The sequence below is a fragment of the Medicago sativa genome, chromosome 7 (assembly GCF_051527215.1).
Source record: "Medicago sativa cultivar Bolivia chromosome 7, Bolivia_mono, whole genome shotgun sequence".
NCBI lineage: Eukaryota > Viridiplantae > Streptophyta > Magnoliopsida > Fabales > Fabaceae > Medicago > Medicago sativa.
This window is the reverse complement of record NC_140755.1, coordinates 31,199,846-31,211,877: the sequence shown is the minus strand read 5'-3', so window position 1 is coordinate 31,211,877 and position 12,032 is coordinate 31,199,846. Positions and strand designations below refer to the sequence as shown.

General features: G+C 29.9%; 1 long non-coding RNA gene across 3 annotated transcripts; it reads right to left on the bottom strand.

Annotated features, from left to right (window-relative positions):
- Positions 1-5,707: 5,707 nt before the first annotated feature.
- On the bottom strand, positions 5,708-7,952 carry LOC146905584 (uncharacterized). Of its 3 annotated transcripts, none has more exons than XR_015019199.1 (5): positions 7,615-7,952; positions 7,127-7,287; positions 6,256-6,445; positions 5,972-6,038; positions 5,708-5,888 (listed from the first exon to the last, which is right to left on the bottom strand). It is a non-coding gene; the product is annotated as an uncharacterized LOC146905584 (long non-coding RNA). The 3 variants fall into 3 exon arrangements; XR_015019200.1 differs by having other exon boundaries at positions 5,988-6,038; XR_015019201.1 differs by lacking the exon at positions 5,972-6,038.
- Between the last annotated feature and the right edge of the window lie 4,080 nt (positions 7,953-12,032).

The window sequence follows — 12,032 nt, the reverse complement described above, 5'->3', positions numbered from 1 at the left end:
ACTAAACACAAATTCCCACAAAGGGTAAAACTAGTGTAGTGTGAATTGAAAAAAGTAGAAGTCCCACATCGGATGGATCACACATTAGTAGTGTTTATATAGTGGGGGTGTACCTCTAATAGGGGTACATAATTAAGTGAACGAAGTAAGCACTAGAAAAAATATATATATTGATATATATTTTATTATTAGAAAGTGTTTTCTTAGTCTCCATTTTTGGTAAAAATATTTTGGAACACAATCTAGAATATTTCGGAACACAATGTGAAATATTTTGGTAGGCAATCTAATATATTTTAGTGCATGATCTGAAATATATTTTGATACTCAATAATATATTTATGTACCGAATAATATATTTTTGTACTCAATATCATATATTTTGATGCTCAATTTGGGATATTTTTGTACTAGATCTAATATGAGAATTACTTGCTCCCAAAGTTTCTCACTTATTAGTTGTGAACTTTCTCTATAAATAGAGAGCTCACACAGTGCATTACACACACCGAAATTCACAGTTGATGTTTCATGTGCTTTTCCTCTCTTCTCCCTCTTCCATCCATTTTCCCTGTTTTCCAATTTCCACTGTAAACATCCCCATTTACAGATCTAAAAACTCCATATCCATGTACAAGTCCATTTGACCAACAACCATCAAAAACATCACCATCAGGCCAACTCATAGTCCCTCTTCCATCTCTTTTACCTTTTTTCCAATTTCCAGTGTAGATACCTCCATCGTTCCAAGTTTGGGTGCCATTACCATGACGGCAATTCCCAGAGAACTCACCCTCATAATTTGGTCCTGATGGATGTATGAACAATCGTCCTTTCCCTGTCATCTCTCCATCAATCCAATCACCCTCGTATATTGATCCATTTGACCAAGTGTACTTTCCGTTGCCATGAGGAAGTTCATCCTTGAAGTTACCAACGTAGACATCCCCATTTGAATAGAATATCTCTTTAAACCTACAGTTTACAAGAAACAATGAAATCATAATCATAATACATGGCTGCAGAATAGAATGCTAAGAATGAATATAACAGAACCATACCATACATGCATACATGCATGTTGTGGTTTTTTTTTTTTTTTTGACAGGAACAAAATTAACTATTATCATTAATCAACCAATGTTCAATACAAGAAGGATAAAAATCAAAAATACGGTGACTAGCCCTAGAACAGTCCGCCGTAGCTAAACTATACATGTTGTGGTATTGAAAAAAAAAAAAATGGTACGTACTATGCTAGATACTGATTCTAAGTTCGAACAAACAAAGGAAGATAGAAGTATGGGAAACATATGCAGATAATTAATAAAAACCTAAATCCATATAAACCATCGTATGATGCCTCTGCCAACACAGAAGAGCATTAATTAATAAAGACCAAAATAATATACTAACGTTGCTACTTTCTACCAACACAGAAAAGAAACTACAGTACAGAGTAAAGTGATTTGCGTTTACCCCATTGCTGTTCGCCTTTTCTATTCTTTTAATCGTGTTATTTTTTTTAAGGAGTTTAATCGTGGTTATTATCTATACTTATACTATCTTTATTTATTATTAATTTTATTAGGTCTGCAGCATCTTAATCTAATATTTTTCCTCCAATTTGTTGTATTAAGAGAATATATTATTTTGTTACTTTTTAATTATACTCTTAAACAATCTTTTAAAAAAATAAAATTATACTCTAAACAAATTTTTCTATAAAAATTGTTATATTGTTAGTGTCAATGTGTCATTTAAAAAGATAAATATATTTTGTTACAACAATTTTCTTTTAAGGATATTTTGTATATTGTCATTTAATCAGATATGTATATTTTGTTACAACAATTTTCTTTTTGAGAATATTTTGTTACAACATCTATTATATTATATTTATTATATTGTTTTCAGACCAATCTGCAGCCAGTTATATTTTTATCCATTATTTTTTTGTGTTTTATTTCTTTGTTTAGGAGAATCAATTGCATCTTTATTAAATCAATTTGTTATTTTAGTAGTAAGTTGTGTTTTGTTTTTTCCTTTTTTAAGAGAACCAATTACATGTTTATTAAATCAACCTGTTATTTAAATAGTAAGTGAAGGGTAAAATTGACCAATAAAAGTCCAATTCAAAAAAGGGTCTATCTCCTTGATATATTGAACTAGTTGAAAACGGACACTTACGTACTCATCTCTTTGTTTTTTTTATTGTGCTAACGTTTGTAAATCACGAATTGTGTTATTTTTGAAATTTTGATTTTGATTAAAGGTATAATATTATGTTCGTGACTTTCAAATTATAACAAACTACCCAACAAACCATGTTTATTTATCTCAATAAATTTTTGACTTTCATAAAGTAGAGCATTTCACTTTTCATTACTTCTCAATGCAAAATTTATTAGTCTCTTTAAATAGTGACCCATGCAGTGGCGGAGTCAGAGAAAAAAAAATTGGGGTGGCCGTCATCAAAATAAACTAAAATATATAAATCATATCGCATACAACACATTTAAGTTGTAATAAACCAAAAATCGATCATTCAAAATTCAAACTAGATAATATATAAAGTTGATCATTAAATACTTAAAGTGACACTTTACGCTTTTCGAATTGTTTGAAATCATCAATAATTGACTCAGAACTGATACATGCACTAATTTCCCTTTCAATATAAACTGACATGTTGTCTGCTAGAAACCCAGGTTTCATCTTTTTATGTAATGAACAAGAATGATTGAAATTGACAAAAGAAACAATGTTAAGTGTACTAGCCAAGAAAAGTGGGTTTATTAAGGTATCGTTTAAAATTCTGCCAAATTCCAGTGTATAAAATAATTTTTTTTTTATTTTAAGATGGGGTGGCCATGTCTCCCCTTTGCCACCCTCGGGTTCCGCCACTAACCCTAGGGGAACTAGTTAGCATTTCCCTTAAATCAAACATCTTTCTTTTTTATTCAATTGCGCAAATTCTTGCTCCGTTTCTTGGAAACTTTCGTGATTCCAACTTCTCAATCCATCAGATTTTTCATATGTTTCTTTCAATCGGTTACGTTTTCGTTTTCCTTGTATGTAGTAGCAACTGGTCGGAGGGGGGGATAAAACTTTGCTTAAACAAGTCCTTAATAATAACAAGACATCTATATTTTATTGCGAAAAGAGTCCAACGAACTTCAATATTTAGCTTTTTTAAAATTAAAATATAATAAAAATCGATTAAAAAAGTTGGTAACGAAACTAGGGTATAACAAATTTCATATTAAGGACTTGTTTGATTTCCTTTTTAAAAACAGTTTTTTCCTTTTCTAAATCTAAAATTCAAAAACTCATAAAGTTGTTTGGTTAACCTTTTTAAAAATTGTTTCTTAAAACTGTTATAGAAATTGTTATTTTCAGCTCTTGGATATCTTTCGCTTTTGTTATATGATATCATGTCGTCTTTATCCCATATTTGATCCTAAAGGGAGAGCTTATCTAGGGAGGTCGCACCGTAGATGTCTTGTCATGTCAAATATGTAGTGGTCGAATTTGTTTATTGGGACATACCCAGAGGACTATATTTTTATGACGGTCCACCGCCCTACACACATGAGGCTTGTAAGGGCGAAGTGATTAAGTGACTTGCTTTTATTATCACGTCCACATGTGGACCGTCGCTTATGGGCAAGGTCCTTAAAGGATCTTTTGTTGTCGTGTCTTTTATTACACAAAATATTCTTAGAGATTCTCGGGAACCGTCTTAATATAATTTTGGAGCATGCGAGAACCCTCAAGTTTGGGCGAGCCACCAAGTAGCGGTGTTTGAACAAAATGGTGTGTTCTACATGGAACACATTGCCTTCCTCCGATGCAAGTTGCTCAAATTTACACATAGACTAAAGCAGTGGCGGAGGCATTAAAAAAGTCTTGGGTGGACCGCTTAAATAAACAATAAAGTGTAAACTTTAATATGTAAACACAATTTATGTCGTGATAAGTTTAAGCACAAAGTTGATTATAAAAAAGAAAAATTACACACCTTAAAAATTTTAAATAATTCTCTACATATTTCAAATCATCATTATGTCTTGAGAAATGAGAATTACGAAAAGGTAAGTAATCACAACATGTACTCTTTATAGCAAGTAATTAATTAGTGACCTGAATTATAGGTTTTTTGTGCATCTTTTTATAGTTTTATTTGAGTTGTCTTCAAGAAGAAATGTATAATATAGTTAATGTTGGAATATTTTATTATTTATTATATTCCAATATCATTATGTGGGCAAATATCGCAATAATAATTATATTAGTTATTTATCAATTGTGAGCCTTAGTTGATTAGTGATCAAATTAAGTAATAATGCTATTAGATTTCTAATTGGATAATTAATTAAATATTTAATTAGTTGATATGGACTCAATGAGTGGATGTCCGGATGGCCCATTAACGGAATAATGGGAAACCCTGATGGCCATCCAATATAAAAGAGGTTATGGTCCCCAATTCACCGTACACGGCAAACTCTTTCTTCTCCCCATCTGAAGAGAACTTCAGGCATAAAGGTACCGGTTGAGGAAGAACCAAATCAGCCGTCACTAATCCCTTCAGTTTGTTTCAGATTACCTCTCTCTGTTTATGGTTGTTATTGAGAGGGCTGCCATCAAAAACTTCATCCAGGTATTCCTGATACCTAATTCTTAATATCCTTGATAAATCAAACATGTCGTAGATCCGATCATAATCATGTTCAATGTTTTGTTTGCTTCGGCTATTGATTCATGATTATTGAACATGCTTTATGAAATCTGTTTTATTAAGACCTAAACTAGCAACTAACCCGTGCTAAGCACGGGCCCGTGCTCCACACGGGCTAATTCGAAGTAGGGTGTGCATCAAAGCACATTGCAATGTTATATGAATTGAGAAGATAAGAAAAAACTAATGATAAAGCCGACATTAATGATAAAAGGGAAAATTATTTTGACTTCCTTTGAGATTTTCTTTTCCTAAATAACACAGACACCGCTTCTAATTTTCCAAACACATCAATCTCTCTTCATATATCCATTTCAATAACTTTGTAAATATACAATTTAATCAGTCATTTTGGTTTGTTTGTATCAGCTTTCTCTTTTCACAAATAAGTTAAATGAAATTTTTTTCTCGCAATGGAAAAACAATAACAACATTTGTTTTTACCACCAAATAGAATCTAACATCGACAATTACAGAAGAGATCAAAAGAGAATATAGCACTACAACAAAAATGAGTTTAGGCAACGGGCAAAAATCGCGGCTAGAAGTACCAAAACCGTGGCATAAACCTTCAGGCCACGGATATTCAGGCGTGGTATATACGGCCGTTGCCTAAAGGGTTAGGCCACGGATTTTGTATTTTTAACCACGAACCCGAAAAACCGTGCCGGAAATGCATAAGAAGCCACGGTTTTTATGATAGACATTGCCCACGGTTGTTCTTTACGCGACGGTCTTTCTAATGGACTTTTGCTACGGTTTTTGGTAGACAACACCGTATAACCGTTGTTTATTGTATTAGCTATGCAATGTAAAATATTATAGACCACGGTATTGCTTAAAACTTTTAAGCTATGTTTTACATCCCCTTTTGTGTTTGAGACATTTCTTTTTTAAATATCAACAATCATCATATGTATCAAAAAATAATCATATATTAAAATTAGAAAAAAGTTACATCCTTAAAATTATTAGATACATCATATATTTCACTACATACAATAAGATAGATATCCAACTAATAAAGAATATTTACTTCATCTAAACAGAGAAAAAAGCCAGCAAACAATTTCAAATCAAAACAAATGTCCAATTCCATATTACATAGTAGCACTCGTAATTTGTCACCCAAATGGTAGTATCTCTGCAAAAAAAAACAGAAACCAATAAATAAGAACATTGCAACTCAGAAATAGATTGGATTAAAAACCATGTAAATAAACTTACAACAAGAAGAAAATACCGAGCAGTTTATTATAACTCCTTGAAAGCTCAAACCAAAACTCGAATGATTCTACAAAGTTTAACAAAACTAGAGGAATTATTCATCAAAAACATTAATCTTTATTTTATCTATCCATATAACTCCTTAGCATTTTAATTGTCAATCGATTTTTTCATACCACAAAACTTGTTGTAGATATAGGTATACACATAAGTCCTAACTACAAGATGATATAATAAGATGCCTCCAAAAAATAATTGGTTTTTTCATATAAAAAAAATCATACCCTTTCGACAATGCTTCGAGGATGAGTAACACATTCTTGTTTTGCTCTGATTTTACAAGGAACATAATTTGGAAACTGAAACAACGTCTCTATAGCAACCATCTCAGATGAAGTGTTAGGTAAACTCAACTGATGTGTTGACTCCATCCATTGGTACTCGTGTGATGGTAGTACATGAGAAGCCATCAAGCTACCATCAAATAATAAGATTACAAATTAGCGACCTGATGACTACTAGTTCTAACAATGGACACCCTCTTCAAAAGATTTGAAAAAAAAACACTAGTAATGAAAAGCAAAACATACTATTATTCCTCTCACCACTTAAATTGCATAACAAAGAGCCAAAGAATAGCCAGTCATTCACAGGAATTTAACAAAAATAAAAAAAAAACACTCACATAACTAAATTGTGAACATATAGTAGTGGAAAGATAATAAAAATTGAACACTTACATTAGGATAATAAAAATTCATGATGATAGGATATTATCCATGTAAGAACAATGTCATAAATCAATCATTTCAAATTTTGTTATAAACCTAATATAGGCAAGGTGTAGTGTAACTAGTACAAATCATCCCAATAACAGTCCTCAAATGACCCAAACTCTTAACAATGACAACTCATTTATCCATATACAAGATTACATAAATGAACTACAAAGAAAAAACACCATTTAAATAAATAAGCATAAACTTTCTATCAAATTTTTACACATATTGTGACTGATAGTAGCATCTATGGCCAAACCAAAACATATCCCAATCCTTATGGTTCTCTATATTGAAGAGAAGAACACACCATTACCAAATGACAGAATTGAAGATAAATTGTCCAAAAACATCTAAGTAGAAAATTTTGACTCACATTTCAATCAGTATCAACTTCGATATTGGCGGTGATGTTTTTCTTCTTCAACTTAGTACTGAGATCAATGATAAACACCTTACCCTTTCCTGACTCAAGTTTAAGTGATTTCTTGAACAGAGAAATCCATTGAAACTATCAAAAAACTAAGAGCTCAGCTCCTACAATAATCAACGATTAAAGCTAAAAACATCGAATAGTTAACAATTATCCTAACCCAAGTGGGTTTCATTAAAATTAAAATTATTTCAAAATAGTTGAATACACTATCCTGGTAAATTTTTTGTTTTGTTTCTAAAATGTAAAATATGCAATAAAACATAAGGATAGTTTGAGTGGTGCTGATTGTGAACTCGTGAAGATCTAAAATCGAAATTGTTTGTAGGAGTTAGATTATTATGAAGAATAATTCATAAAAAATGGAAATTAAATAAATAAAAATAATAATTAATGGGTCACTGAAATTGAAATTAAGAAATAGAAGGTACCTTGAAGAAACAACCAGAAATTGATTCGCTTGAAGGAAATTGAAGATTTGATTGAGGTGAAAATTCAATTAGGGTTCTAAAAGAAATAGCTTCAATTCGCTCAATTAGGGTTCGATTGAGGATTATGATTTAATTGAAGGGCTAGGGTTCGCAGTGAAAAAGAAGGGTTAGGGTTCGCTGGAGAAAGGATTGCGAAGAAGAAGGATTTGGTTCAAAATAGTGTTAGTTCTCTCAAAGGGAAGAAGGAATCGTTCGTGTACTGGGTGCGTGAGGGAAGAAGGATCTGTTATACGTGTTTTTCTAAAAAATAAATAATATATTTTTTTTAATTTAACTAACAAAAAAGACCAACACTTCCTTCAAAAAAAAAAAAGACCAACACCTTTAATCCTATATATAAGGGATAATCACTACCGAAAAAAATATATAAGGGATAACAATTTTGACTAACTATAATGAAATATTTTTTTGTTAAAATAATGAAATATTTTTTAAAATAAAACTAAAACATTTTTTTTGTTTTTTCTTCTATAAAAGATTTTTTTTTGTCAAGTTGTCTAGTTAGAATTTATTTTTCATAAAGAGAATAAAATGGCTATCGGGGGTTCAAACTCCGGCCCTAACATACATTTTGCAATATTCCTACCAATTTAAATAATACAATAATGGAAGAAAAAGTAATACAATAAAGATATAAAGTAGTTTAAATGAAGGCCAATGATGGAAGAAAAAGTAAAACCCGAAAAAGTTATAATTTGGATAATTAAAAAGTCAACTTTACCTAAAAAAGTCAACTTAAATTTTTATATTCTCTTTATATACTCCCTCCGGTCATATTTATAAGCAAAAAACAACTTTTTAGGTACATTGAATAACTAATGTATCTAGTTTATAAATGTGGTTAGATACATTAGTTATTCAATGTATCTAAAAAGTTGTTTTTTGCTTATAAATGTGACCGGAGGGAGTATACTCCCTCTGTTCCTTATTAATATGTTATCTTTATCTCGTAACAAACAATTGTTAGTTATTATCTTTTTAATTTATTTATTTTTCAGATATGTTCTTTTATTTTGAACTTAATTTTTTTAACAATTACGACTCATCTTATTTATAGAATTTAACTCTTAATGAAACCATTATAAGTAACAAAATTTTGTTTAAATTTAATGATAACAAGAAACAAACTTCGTTTAAAAAAAACAAACTGTAGTTTTTCAAATATATAGCATTAATTAGTTTTCTTATAAAAGATAAGAGTAATTGACAAAGGGTGTAATTGACAAATCGTACCCTTAAAAACAATAAAAATATAATTTATTTCAATGACACTAACGTTTGAAAATTATGAACGGTGTTTTTTTATGAAATTTTAATTTTGATTAAAACTGAAAAGATAAATGTTTGTTGTCTTCAAATTATAACAAATCAAATTAATTATGATGATATATTTCAATGATATCAATAATATAACAAAAAACATAATATAAATTCTTTTTTTTTAATAACACCAACAACAAGCTTTATTATAGAAAAAATTGTTTAAGGGTATTATTGAGATAATGAAAAGGTAAGTATATATAATAGATCGAGTTTCACACGCTCCCATGTCCCAAACCAATACCATTAGGTCAACCCAAGTGGGTTGTTTTTTATAATAATGTTATTTTTTAAGGATATAATAATGTTATTTTTTTAAGGATATAATAAAGTTATATTGTTGGTGTTATTAAAAAATACGAAATTTTATTATATTTATTATATTACCATTGTCATTGAAAACGATAAATATGGTTTGTTAAGTTTGTTACATTTAAAAGTCACAAATATCTATACTTATTATTTATATCTATATAAAAAAAATTAAATAAAATATCGTTTGTAATTTACACGTAAAATTTCTATAAAATATCATTGATAATCTACACGCATTAGCGCACAAAAAAAAGCGGAAAGATGGACACGTGACTGCCTTTCTTCCCGCTAGTATATATAGTATAGATTAGCGAATAGGCAGTCACTAACGTGACCATCTATCTGTTTTTTTTGTTACACTTATAGTAAGATAATAAAATATTTTTGACAAATAAAAATCAAGATAAAAATTTTTGTTATGGATTTTTTTTAGGAATTTTCTTTTTTTGTAGTGGCCGGAGTTTGAACTCCGAACCTTGCATATATTATGCATTGTCCCTACTAACTGAGTTAAGTGGTATTGACTTGGGATCTGAGAGTGTGCTCCTCCTCAAGGTCTCAGGTTCGATTCTCTCCGGTGCTAATTTTAATGGGTTAATTTAGTTTCTTCAAAAAAAACTTAGGAAAAAATTTCTACTATTATTGATTGATTGTTTATCCTATTATTTTGGATTATTTATATTTTAATAAGACTATTGAAAAAAATCATTTTTGAATTTTTATTTTAAATAATGTTATAAAATTAATAACATAATTTAAATGAAAGTTAAAAAGGAAAGAAAAAGTCAAGCCAAAATTTTTGATGTATTCCATTTATATATTAGTATAAAGGCTTTTGAAAAATTAACCCACGCTTTTGAAGTTTTAAAGGCTAATGTGGCCTAATATAAAGTAAAAGCGTGGTTAGAGGTAGGTCAGTCCACGGTTATTTACAAGTTGCATTCGAATAAGAAAATGCCACGCTTTTGAGTAGTGGTTTAAATATGCACGGCTAAATAACCGTAGCATATAAGGAATAGACAACGGTTGAGTAAATCCCACGCGAATCGATCCGTGGCATAAAAGGAATAGGCAACGGTTTTTTTCTGACTACTGAACAACCTGTAAAAACTTATCGACGCATCCAAAAGCGCTGCCTATTAACGCTTATGCCACGCTTTTTGAGCCGTAGTCTAATGTGTCGTTGCCTAAAGGCAAAAATGGTGTAGTGTAGAAATGAGAAATTTTTTGGTGGATGGACATTGTGGTTGATCAATGAAAAGGAAATAATCTTCGATATATCCGTTTTATTACATTAGAGTTTAAAAATTAAACCACCTTGACCCAGGAACAATAAGTTGGGGAAAATTACCTACGTGAAAAATGGAAAGAAAAATGGTCGAAAATTAAATGAGTTTCATACTTGTATGAAGAAGTTAATTGCTCAAAATAAATAAAATTACAAAGTTTAAACCATGTTATACTATAAAAGAAGTGCTTGTCAATATTAAACGAGTTTCATACTTGTATGAAGAAGTTAATTGCTCAAAATAAATGGAATTAACAAAGTTTAAACCATGTTATACTATAAAAGAAGTGCTTGTCAATATTAAATGAGTTTCATACTTGTATGAAGAAGTTAATTGCTCAAAATAAATGGAATTAACAAAGTTTAAACCATTTTATACTATAAAAGAAGTGCTTGTCAATTTGAGAAAAAAAAAGGAGGATTAATATTTAGTTAAAAAATAGAGCGGGTGTTTGTGTTATTTAAGAAGACCTTAAGGGAGGTTAGTGTAATTATATGTAAAAATATTTAAAATAGTAAAGATTTCATTATTGATAAAGATGTCGTTACGAGTCCCGTGTATAAATTGTACAACTGTATTATTTACTGTGATGACGATCGATCCATTAATTGTTTTTCGCAGAGGTTTACTTTTCATATTTTTTTGTAACCTAGTTTCGCGCCCGTATATGGGTTTTCTAGGTTGCGCCCGTAATTAGTGAATTTTTGTTATGATAGATTTGGGTCGATCCACTTGATCTGATTTATTATGTGCTATCCCCGTTTTTGGTTGTGCCTGAGTCAGGTTTAATGCCCTCAAACTCTTTATCTATTTCTTTTTATTTAATATAATTTTTCTTTTGAATAAGAAAAAATAATGAAAAAACAAAGGCAAATTATTTTTAGAAAAGAAACAATCTTGAAAATGTCTAATTTTTTGTGGATGATTACTTTTATTTTAATCATTTTTTCTTTTCTATGCCTATGCGTGTTCCAATAGGTTCTTGTGTGACCTTTACTTGAATTGAATCGGTTTAATCAATTGATTTCTGCTGGTTCCTCCTTGTTGCACGCTGGTGATTCATTAGGCATGAATTTTATGGAAACAAATAATTAGATTAAATCTTGTGTCCATGAATCTAGATAATTTGGTTTGGCTTCTTTTCAAGATATCAATATTGCATCCTTTGGATTGTATTTTATTTTTTTTCTTTTAGAAATATTCTTTTATGGTGAATATTTGGATTTTGGAAGAAATATTCTTTAGCATGAATATTTAAATTCAAGTGTCTGTAATTTTGTGAGATATATATATATATATATATATATATATATATATATATATATATATATATATTTGGATATGAATTTGGTTTGCTGCAGCTTTCGAAAGCAGGATACATTGATGAAATTGAATTCACATACTTGAAGTTTTAGAAGTAAGCCTTTTGCATAT